Here is a 9412-nt window from a genome sequence, read left to right as displayed (position 1 = left end):
CAGGGACGCTAAGCCGCGGGAGCCTGGGAGGAGAGGCGGGCTGGGCGGGGTGGGGCATGGCGGGGGAAGTGACTCAAAGCCAGAGGCCGACAGGCCCTTGGAAGCAGGGTGAGGGGAGCGTGAGGAACGGGCGACCCTGAACGGACTGGCCACGTCCGGGACTGGGCGAGGGTGCCGGAACGCCCGGGAAGTACCGTGAGGGAGGGCCCAGCTGCTGGTCCTCCCGGGAAGGGGTCTGACTTCTGACGGAGTGGGAAAGCAGCATCCAGCCCTCGGGGAGTCGGGTGGAGCCCAGTCCCATCCAGCTGTGCAAACGGGAGGAGGAGGTCCCACGCCTACCCTGGGGAGAGGGGCAGGAGGGGTGGTCAACTGCGGCCGCGCCGGCCCCCGCGGTGCGGGTTGCGCCAGTCTCCTCAGAGCCCGACGCAGAAACTTGTTGCAACAAACAGGCGACCGCGGGTGCCCCTAGCAGCCAGCGGCGGAGTGGGTGGGCGGGCGAGAGGGAGGGGAAGGCTGGCGGACGCCGCAGCGAACTGGTGGGCAGACCCGGAGTCGCCGCGTAAGCGGGGCCGGCTCAGTGCGGTGCGGCAGGCGCGGCTGTGCGGCAGCGGAAGTCCTTTGTTGCAGCACAGTCCCCGGCGGAGCCAGAACCTCGCCGCGCAGCCCAGCCCGAGCGCCGCGCTTCGCCGCCACTGCAGCTCGCGGCCCTTTCGCCTCCGCCCGCCTTTCGCGTGGCTTATTTGCCTTAAACTCCCTAAAATCTCCGCACCCCCGGTTCCCGCTGCGGCCGGTGAGTATTTGCCAGTTGTGGGACAATTTGCGCAACTTTGGCCCGCGCCTCAGGGCGGCGGGCCGCTGGGCCTGGCGAAGTGCGGGGTCGGACGGCGCCGACCCGCGCGGGGAGCCTGAGCGTGGCGGACGCGCCGTGAGGACCCGGCGACGGGCGGCTGCTGGGCCGCCTCCCGGTCCCGCCGGCGCGCCGGGTCCGGGACGTGAGGCCTCCCGGGGTCGGAGCAGAAGCCCCATTGGAGACGAGTTCCCACATCAGTTGCCTTCTTTTCCCTTCCTTTCTCTGCCTTTATTTTTTGGAGGGGGGGAAGGGAGGGGAGGTGTAGACGGAAGGCGGGCGGACGCGGCTGATTGACGTGCCCGGAGCCCGCTTCTCTCCTCACCGCGGCGGCTCCCCGACGGGTGGGAGGAGAAGCGTCCGGGAGCCGAGGCCGCAGACTTGGGCGCGCTCCGAGGAGGAGGCGTAAAGCCGCGCAAATTCTTGCCACGCTCTTTCCCACCCCCTCTTGCCGGCACACAAGCTTTTTGTTCAGTAGAAAGTGTTAGGTGTCGGGTTTGGGAATTTTCAGTGGAAAAGATCTCTTTCCTGGGAAAAGTGCTTTCGCTTCCAGGGGTGGGCGCTTTCTAGAAGTTGTGTTAGTGTTCGGTAAGTGTGCTGGATGTAGATCGGGAGTCGTTACCCCTGAAATATGTAGGCTTGGATCTGAGCTCAGCCACCTCCCACTCTCCCATTCTATCTAACCACGCATCTGTCTACATGTGATCTGAAAGGCTGACATGACATTTCCCAGATTAGGAGCGTCGGGGAGATGTTGGTGAAAGTCCCTGATGTTTTCTGGAGGCAGTAGGAGATTGGTATGTGTGTAATAATATTCCTAAATCATCGTGTTCGGTACCGGCAGAGTCTCCCCTGGCCTAAGTGTATTTCCACTTACAGTGTGTATCTCGGCAGGAAAACTATCCCAGGAACAATTTTCCCTTTGCCACTCAAACCCAAGGATTGGTCCAGGCTTTTTGAGGAGACTTAGAATCAGTTTCTTGCGCTGAAGTTCAAGCCATTCTGGAGCAGATTTGGAGAAGGATGCAGCTCTTAAGATAATTTCAAAGCAATCACTGCCTTCTCATTTGAAACAGTGTATTTAGATTCTGTGAAACTTTGTCATTGCAAATGGATATGATGGGGAGAATTGGGATATAAAATGATGAAGCTTGACTGAGGACTGGCCAGCAGCACCTCAAAACTTTGCTCCAGATCACTTGCTGGATATCTGATAAAGTCTCAATAATAACTGGGAGCCAGATGGGAGCTTCATCATCTTAAATAGAGGAAATTAAAGCGTAGTGGCAGTGAAATGCTCCTCCAAAGATTAATAAAGACAGTTTGCAGTAGAGCCTTCAAATAACAACTTATATTTATTTAAAAAGCACATTTGTCTATTATGACCAAATTTTCATCTTACAGAATAACTCAGGTTGAGCAGTCTCTCCTGAAGCCTTTCTATTCTTCCCACTCTTATGTAGTGGCCTACTTTGGGGTGGGGGCTAGAGCATCATTGTCAGAGAAAACAGAAACAATGTTTAACCAGGACCTTCCCAGGGCATGAACACAGTCTCAGCCACTTGCTCTGGACCTTGTGTTTTGATTTTGCTTTAACACCGCTATATTTTTGTGCTTAGCACCATTTCCCATTCTAACGTGTAGGAGAAAAGAAGTGCCTGCTTTCAGGCCTCTCCTCCAGCCAGGAAAAGTGCTAAGCCTTTGCTATTAACCTTCTGGCTCAAATGGGGAGGAAACCATTTAGGATAAAATGCAGAAAGTGTTCCATAGATTTTTATTTTTGAGCTACAATCTGTTGTCTTCTCCAAAACTCGAGGTGTAGTTGAAAAACATTTGCTTGAGAGGTCACTTTGATCTCTATAGGATGTTTTCTCCTGATATTTTCTTCTTGTGCTAATATCCCTTACCATAAAATATTGAAATTATTTATTCTAATACTCTTTAAAATTTTTTAAAATCCACACTCAACATGCTTTTATTGATTTTAGAGAGGAGGGGGGGGCATCCGATGTGAGAGTGTACTGGATGACAGTGCAACCAACTGAGCCACTCTGGCCAGGTCTATTCTAATATTCTTATATGAACCAAATCAAAAGTGATTCATGTCCCTTTTTTCCTCTCAAAATGGAAGTACTTTGCCCGGCTGGTGTGGCTCAGTGGTTGAGCGTTGATCTATGAATCAGGAGGTCATGGTTCGATTCCCGGTCAGGGCACATGCCCAGATTGTGGGCTCGGTGTAAAAGACGGCCAAACAACTCTCTCATCATTGATGTTTCCATCTCCTTTTCCCTCTCTGAAAGCAATAAATTTTTTTAAATTAAAAAATGGAAATACTTTATTATAAAATCCATGCTCTTTGTGAAAATTCAACCTACACTGAAGTTCATAAAATATAAAAATAAAAGTCATGACTCCCACCTCCCAGACATAATCACTGTCAATTCCTTGTTTAAAATGAGAGAAAACAAGATTTGATCATAACTGTGCTGCTGTGTATGCCTCATCCTGCCTAGGGATGGCCTGTCAGATGATTCATGGGCTCATGTTTTCTGTTCACTACTCAGATTGGTGAGAATTGGCCAGGTAGAGGAAAAGGAAATGTTTTGCATTGGGCTGATTTGAAATTCTGTAATTAAGTAACAAGCATGAGAGTTTAAATATAACAGGGCTGCTATTTTAGGTCTGTCCATATGAAGTACTTACTGTACCTTGGGCTAGTGTTAGTTTCTCACATTTTAATATTAGTGTTGATGTCCAGCCTCTCATGGATTGATTTATACCAGCCAAACTCATTAAAACAAAACCAAACCCTCACATTGTAGGGAATTTCATAATTTATAAGTTGGGAAGGAGAGGGTATACTTGCCATGAAGACTACTGCCAAGATATCCTGTGCTGCTGTAGGATGAGGGGTTCCTCTATTCAGATGTAGCATGCCAAACATGAAGGAAAGGAAATTAGAGGAAAGAAGGGGATTAATGACGGTGGTTTCAGATGTGGCATGGAAGGAGATGGTACATATTTAAGATAGATTTCTAACTATATATTGTGGCTTGTATGGTAACTACAAGTGATCTTAGTGCAGGTACAGAATCACATGTTACTTAGCCTGGTATATTTAAGAAGAATGAGCTGTGACGCAGTTGATGATGTTCTGAAAACAAAATAGTGCATACACATTCAATCACAACATTGGTTATTTGAGTGTGTTGGAGACATGCATTTTTTTTTACACTACTCTGCTTTGAGTTTAAAACAATTTTCAAAAACAAAATTGGGAAATTAAAGAATTAAATCACCAACCAAAATTTCTATTCATTGTCCAAGATGTATGTAATCCTTTTTAGAGAAAACTGAAGAGCTCCATCCCCACTTAAATTCTTTAGTATTACAGAAGGGCTTGCAGTGGGAGTCAGCAGATGGAAGAGGAGGTGGGGAAGGGGCAGGGCATTCTACTTGCCATATGGGGCACTATGAGAATGGGGTGACTGCAAGGCTTAGAATGTTCATTCCAAAGGGACACTGGAGTTCATTGTCATTGCCAGAGTGTTGTCTAGTTTATAAAAACTGAAACTTAGGGCTATGATTCAAAAAAGAGTTTGAGTCGCATCTTATAATATGAGCATTTGATATCAGCCATTAAACCTGTTTCCTATTTACAAAATGAAGTTAATGAAAATATCCACCTCAGGGTTGTTGTGAGAATCAGTAGTATAATGCATGGCAAATTGCTTTGTAAGTTTTTGGCCACTGTAAGGTTTATAGTTGTTAGTATGGAAGAATAATACAATAATCAATATATATAAAAGCCAAGTGACCAGAACAACGGAATGACCCGTTGCTATGACGCACAATGCAGCGGCCAACCGGCCTGATCGGAGCCCCAGTCAGCCCCCCCAAACTCCCACGGCCCCCTTCCGCCCCTGCTGGCCTGGCCCCCGTGCACTGGGCCGCTAGTAAATAATAATATAAGTAAACTTACACAAACTCACAATTGTAAACCTGCTTTTGCCTGACCCTTTATATAAAAGTTGCCATGATTGAAATAGTAAAAAAAAAAGATAAGCAAAATGAAATTTATCAAATATCAACCAAATATCAGGCTCAGGGAGGGATGCAGTGATGACTAAAACAGTGCCCTGATCTCAAGGAGCTTGTAGCAAAGCAGGGGAGCCACATAATTATAATGTTGTCAGTGTGGTGATGGATACAGCATCCCAGTTTGAATGATACAAGATTTGTGTCCCTATAGTTGTAGGTACAGGCTGTTTTAAAAGCACAGAAGAGAGGTGTCTGAGAATAAGCTAGACATAGAAAAAGGTCTAAGCAAAGGGAATAGCATGTATGAAAGCATGAAGGCTTTTACTGTATTAGGTGCTGTAAGGATGAGGGGGATGGATCTTAAATCTTTAATAGATTTAAGGATTAAAAATGGAGTTAAGCTTCTCAAAACGAACACACTTCTTATGATACTCTATTGGTTTCATTTCATTGACTTTTTAAAATAGGTATTTTTATTGATTTTTAGAGAGGAACAGAGAGAAATGTGGGTGTGAGAGCGGAAAATCGATCAGCTGCCTCCTGCACATTCCCTACTGGGCGTGTGCTCTGACCGGAAATCGAGCTGGTAACCTTTTGGTGCATGGGACTATGCTCAACCAACTGAGCCACCCCAGCCAGGGCTTACTGACTTTCAAGTAGATAAAAGTGTGAAAGTTTTCAGGGTTTTGGTTAGAATTAAACATTTAAAATATCAGCTAGCCCAGCTGGCGTGGCTCAGTGGTTGAGCCTCGACCTATGAACCAGGAGGTCACGGTTTGATTCCTGGTCAGGGCACACGCCCGGATTTTGGGTTTGATCCCCAGTGGGGGGTGTGCAGGAGGCAGCTGATCAATGATTCTATCTCATCATTGATGTTTCCATCTCTCTCTCCCTCTCCCTTCTTCTCTGAAATCAATAAAAATATATTTACAATATCAGCTATAAAATTAGAAACAATACAATTGAAAAATATGTGTGGATCTGCTGAAAAGGAAACAGGGTAGGCCTTCCCATCATCGGAGAGCTGCTTCGCCAGTTACTCATTCAGCAGCCTTTACTGAATACATGTTATGTTGCAGAGAAACAAGCCAAAGTCCTTGCCTTTAAGTTGCTCATAATCTAGAGGGGACACCAACACAGGAAATTTTGGTAGCTGATTCTTATTTACCATTTAATCTGTGACAGGCGCACTGTCTTATGATAAGTCTAAATGGTAGGAAAGATTCCCATTCCCATTCTCAAATAAGAATTGAGCCTGGTTGGTGTGGCTCAGTGGCTGAGCATAGACCCATGAACTAAGAGGTCACTGGTTCAATTCCTAGTCGGGCCACATGCCCAGGTTGTGGGTTTGATCCCCAGTGGGGAGCATGCAGAAGGCAGCTGATCAATGATACTCTGTCATCATTGATGTTTCTGTCTCTCCCTCTCCCTTCCTCTCTCTGAAATCAGTAAAAACATAAAAATAAAAAAAAAGAATCAAGGTACAAGTTGGTTAAATAACCTGCTCAGGGTCACACTAACAAGTGGCAGAACCAGAATTTGAACCCAGACAGTCTGGTTAATCTGCTTTAACATCCACTTCATGTTGCTGTTCTGATGATTAAAAAATATAGTGTAATAAGTGCAAAATGAGATAATACACAGTAATATGAAAACCTAAAATAGTGGGAGAAGGAGGTGTTACAGAAGGCTTTCTGGACGAGGTGATAAACTGATTATTAAATGATATATGGGGGAGTCAGACAGAAGAACCAATCAGCATGACTAAAAATGGAGGTAAAAAAAATATATGAAGAAATGGGGGGTGCTGGGGAGACAAGCAGTTTTATGCTGCTTGAACATGAAATTTGAAGCAGGAAATAGCCAAACAAGACTAGATGGGTGGATGGGGAGGGCATTGTATGCCTAGCTAAGGAGCTTGTACTTCAGCCTGAGGATATGTGAAGGGAACTATTGAGATGTTTAAGCAGAAGAATGGTATGGTCTTACTTTCTTCATGAGTTGTCTGAGGGTGAGGGGTCAGTTAAGGAGCCTGTTGTAATAACTCAGGAGTGATGATAGAGGCCTGTGGAGTTCAGATAAGGTAGTGATGGAATAGAGGGCAGATTAGAGAAATATTTAGTGAGAAAAATGGGCAAGACTTACCTAGTAATTATGAGTGAGCGGTCCCAGGTGACTTCCAAGTAGTCTGAATGATTGGTGCATAATGTTGCCAGCTAAGATAGAGAATACAGGTGGAGGAGCAGTCACAGTCACAGAGTGAGTACTTGGAATAGAAATGTCACAAAATGAACCCCAAGAATATGAATGCCACGTGCAAAAAGGGACTTTCTGGTCAAGCTGTTTTTTGCTGAGAAACTTACTGTTCACACAATGCCCTCTGGTGGTCAGAAGATGCCATGTTGCCTCTTTACGATGAACTGATCAAAATAGAGACTATTTGGATTAAATACTTGTCCTACTCCACTCTTGAGGGAGAGAGGAATATTCCAGAAGCCACTCTGTTCCCTTTGCTTTCTGTGTGGATTAAGTTCCTGTAATGCAGCTGAACTACAGAAACACCTCACTTATTCACCAGTTTATCAGGAGCCCTGGGCTGGAAGCAAAAGAGTAAGGCAATTTGTTGCTTATCTACAATTAAAAATAGGTGAAACAAAATGCAGGCATTAAAACCTTATCTTACTCATAGAGCACTTCCCTAGGTCCTCATAGAAAATTATTTACATAGATTCAGTTTCGATGAGTTTTTGTCTTAATTTTATGACCCATAACAGATTGAAATGGTGGGCAACAAGAGTTCAGCACACCTTTTAGTAGACAGCTATTGGCTTGACAAGCAAGGAGACAGAAAAACACTGACCAGCAAACCACAGTCTCCAAAAGCAGCAGTCTCAGGTCACTTTGTAGGTGCAAACAACCCTTGGAAATTTGAATAGCTCTATATTTCAGTAAAACAGTTGATGCAGAGGAGAAAGCAGGCAGCCAATTATGCTGTACTTGGGGGCTGCAGTTGGAATAGTAGGAAGAGCCCTACACTGGGATTAAGGAGACCAAGGTCCTATGCTGCCAGCCACTAAAACTAGGTGTGACTTTGAACATATCACTTAACCTCTTAGGACCTCAGTTTGTTTTTTATTTTTTATTTTTATTGATTTCAGAGAGGAAGGGAGAGGGGGGAAGAGAGGGAGGGGGAGAGAGAGAGAGAGAGAAATCAATGATGAGAGAGAATCATTGGTTGGCTGCCTCCTGCATGCCCCCTACTGGGGACGAGCCCACAACCCGAGCATGTGCCCTTGACCGGAATCAAACCCAGGACCCTTCAGTCCAAAGGCCAATGCTCTATCCACTGAGCCAAACAAGCTAGGGCTCAATTTGTTTTCTCGTCTATAAAGCAGCAGGCTGAACTTTTGATCTCTTTGTAAAATTCTGTGAACTGTGTTTACAATGATGACAATAATATTTAAGAAAAATTGTATTATACTTGGATTGAAAAGACGACAAAATTTTGTCATCTCTAATTTATACAAGTCCTATGAGGAGTATGATTATCTGTATTTTATAGATGAGAAAAGTAGGCTTGGAAAGAAAAGACATTTAGTGGTAGAACTGGTATTCAAATCTATTGGCGTCTGCTTCCTGGGCTCTTAGTTAATACTTTCATTTAACAAGCATGCATTCAATGCCAGCCATGTGGGAAGAGTGTGCTAGGCACAGAGAACACAAAGGCCAACAAGCCTCACTCTTGTCCTTGAGAGTTCAGTTAGGCACTGTTGTACAGTACTTATGTTATCTTTAATGATATAAATGATACATTAGCACTGTTACAGCCAACATAACAGCTAGCTACATTAGAGGTTTTAAAGATTTTAGGGTATGAGCCCTGGCCAGTGTGGCTCAGTTGGTTAAACATCCATCACAGCACGGGTTTGATTATTGGTCAAGGCACATGTTGGGGTTTCAGGCTTGATCCCCAGTAGGAAGCGTGCAGAAGGCAGCCCATTGATGTTTCTCTTTCTCTCTCTGTCCCTTTCCCTCTGTCTCTAAAATCAGTAAAAATATTTAAAAAAATTTTTTTTTAATTTTAGGGTGTGAGCATAGAACTCGGCCACCATTTATAGCATTGTTTCTATGGCAATATGTTTCAAGCTCCAAATAACTAGCTTAAAAATAAAGTTTTAGAACATAACTCAATTATAATTTCAGGACTTCCTGTACTAAGTATCGAGTGTACAGTCTAATAATCAGCCAGAATGTGCTCTAAAAAGTGAATAAAATTTTCTAAACTTGATCATGTCTGTCATTTAAGTATCTTGAAGTGAAACCTTTTATCTTTGGGAGCCTGTACAACTGGTTCTTCCTAGAAATTTCTAGGGAAAAAGCTAAAAGTTTTATTAAGTTTAAAAATTGGACTGTATACCCTGGAAAATGGTATTCTGTGAAAGAATTTTACTGAGGTGACCTTATTTTTTTTTAAATATGACTTTTTTATTGATTTGAGAGAGAAGGGAGAAAGAGAGAGAATGA

The 9412-nt window shown here is 44.4% G+C and overlaps 2 protein-coding genes across 4 annotated transcripts in view; both read left to right on the top strand.

Moving 5' to 3' along the window:
- The first annotated feature begins 37 nt into the window (after nucleotides 1-37).
- Nucleotides 38-9412, top strand: part of ZBTB1 (zinc finger and BTB domain containing 1) — a 30573-nt gene continuing 21198 nt past the window's right edge. The window contains exon 1 of one of the 3 annotated variants that reach the window (XM_080655760.1): nucleotides 38-190. The gene's annotated coding sequence lies outside the window, so the exon portion shown is untranslated. Of the gene's footprint in view, nucleotides 191-425; nucleotides 791-9412 lie in introns of those variants that run through there. The other 2 variants (XM_080655761.1, XM_080655759.1) reach the window with 2 other exon arrangements.
- The window catches only part of HSPA2 (heat shock protein family A (Hsp70) member 2), a 38576-nt gene continuing 29773 nt past the window's right edge, over nucleotides 610-9412 (top strand). Inside the window, exon 1 of the mRNA XM_080656025.1 lies at nucleotides 610-790. The gene's annotated coding sequence lies outside the window, so the exon portion shown is untranslated. The remainder of the gene's footprint in view (nucleotides 791-9412) is intronic.

The sequence above is a fragment of the Plecotus auritus genome (assembly GCF_963455305.1).
Source record: "Plecotus auritus genome assembly, chromosome: 1".
Lineage (NCBI taxonomy): Eukaryota > Metazoa > Chordata > Mammalia > Chiroptera > Vespertilionidae > Plecotus > Plecotus auritus.
Note: the sequence above shows the minus strand (reverse complement) of the source record. Positions and strands in the feature narration are given on the sequence as shown.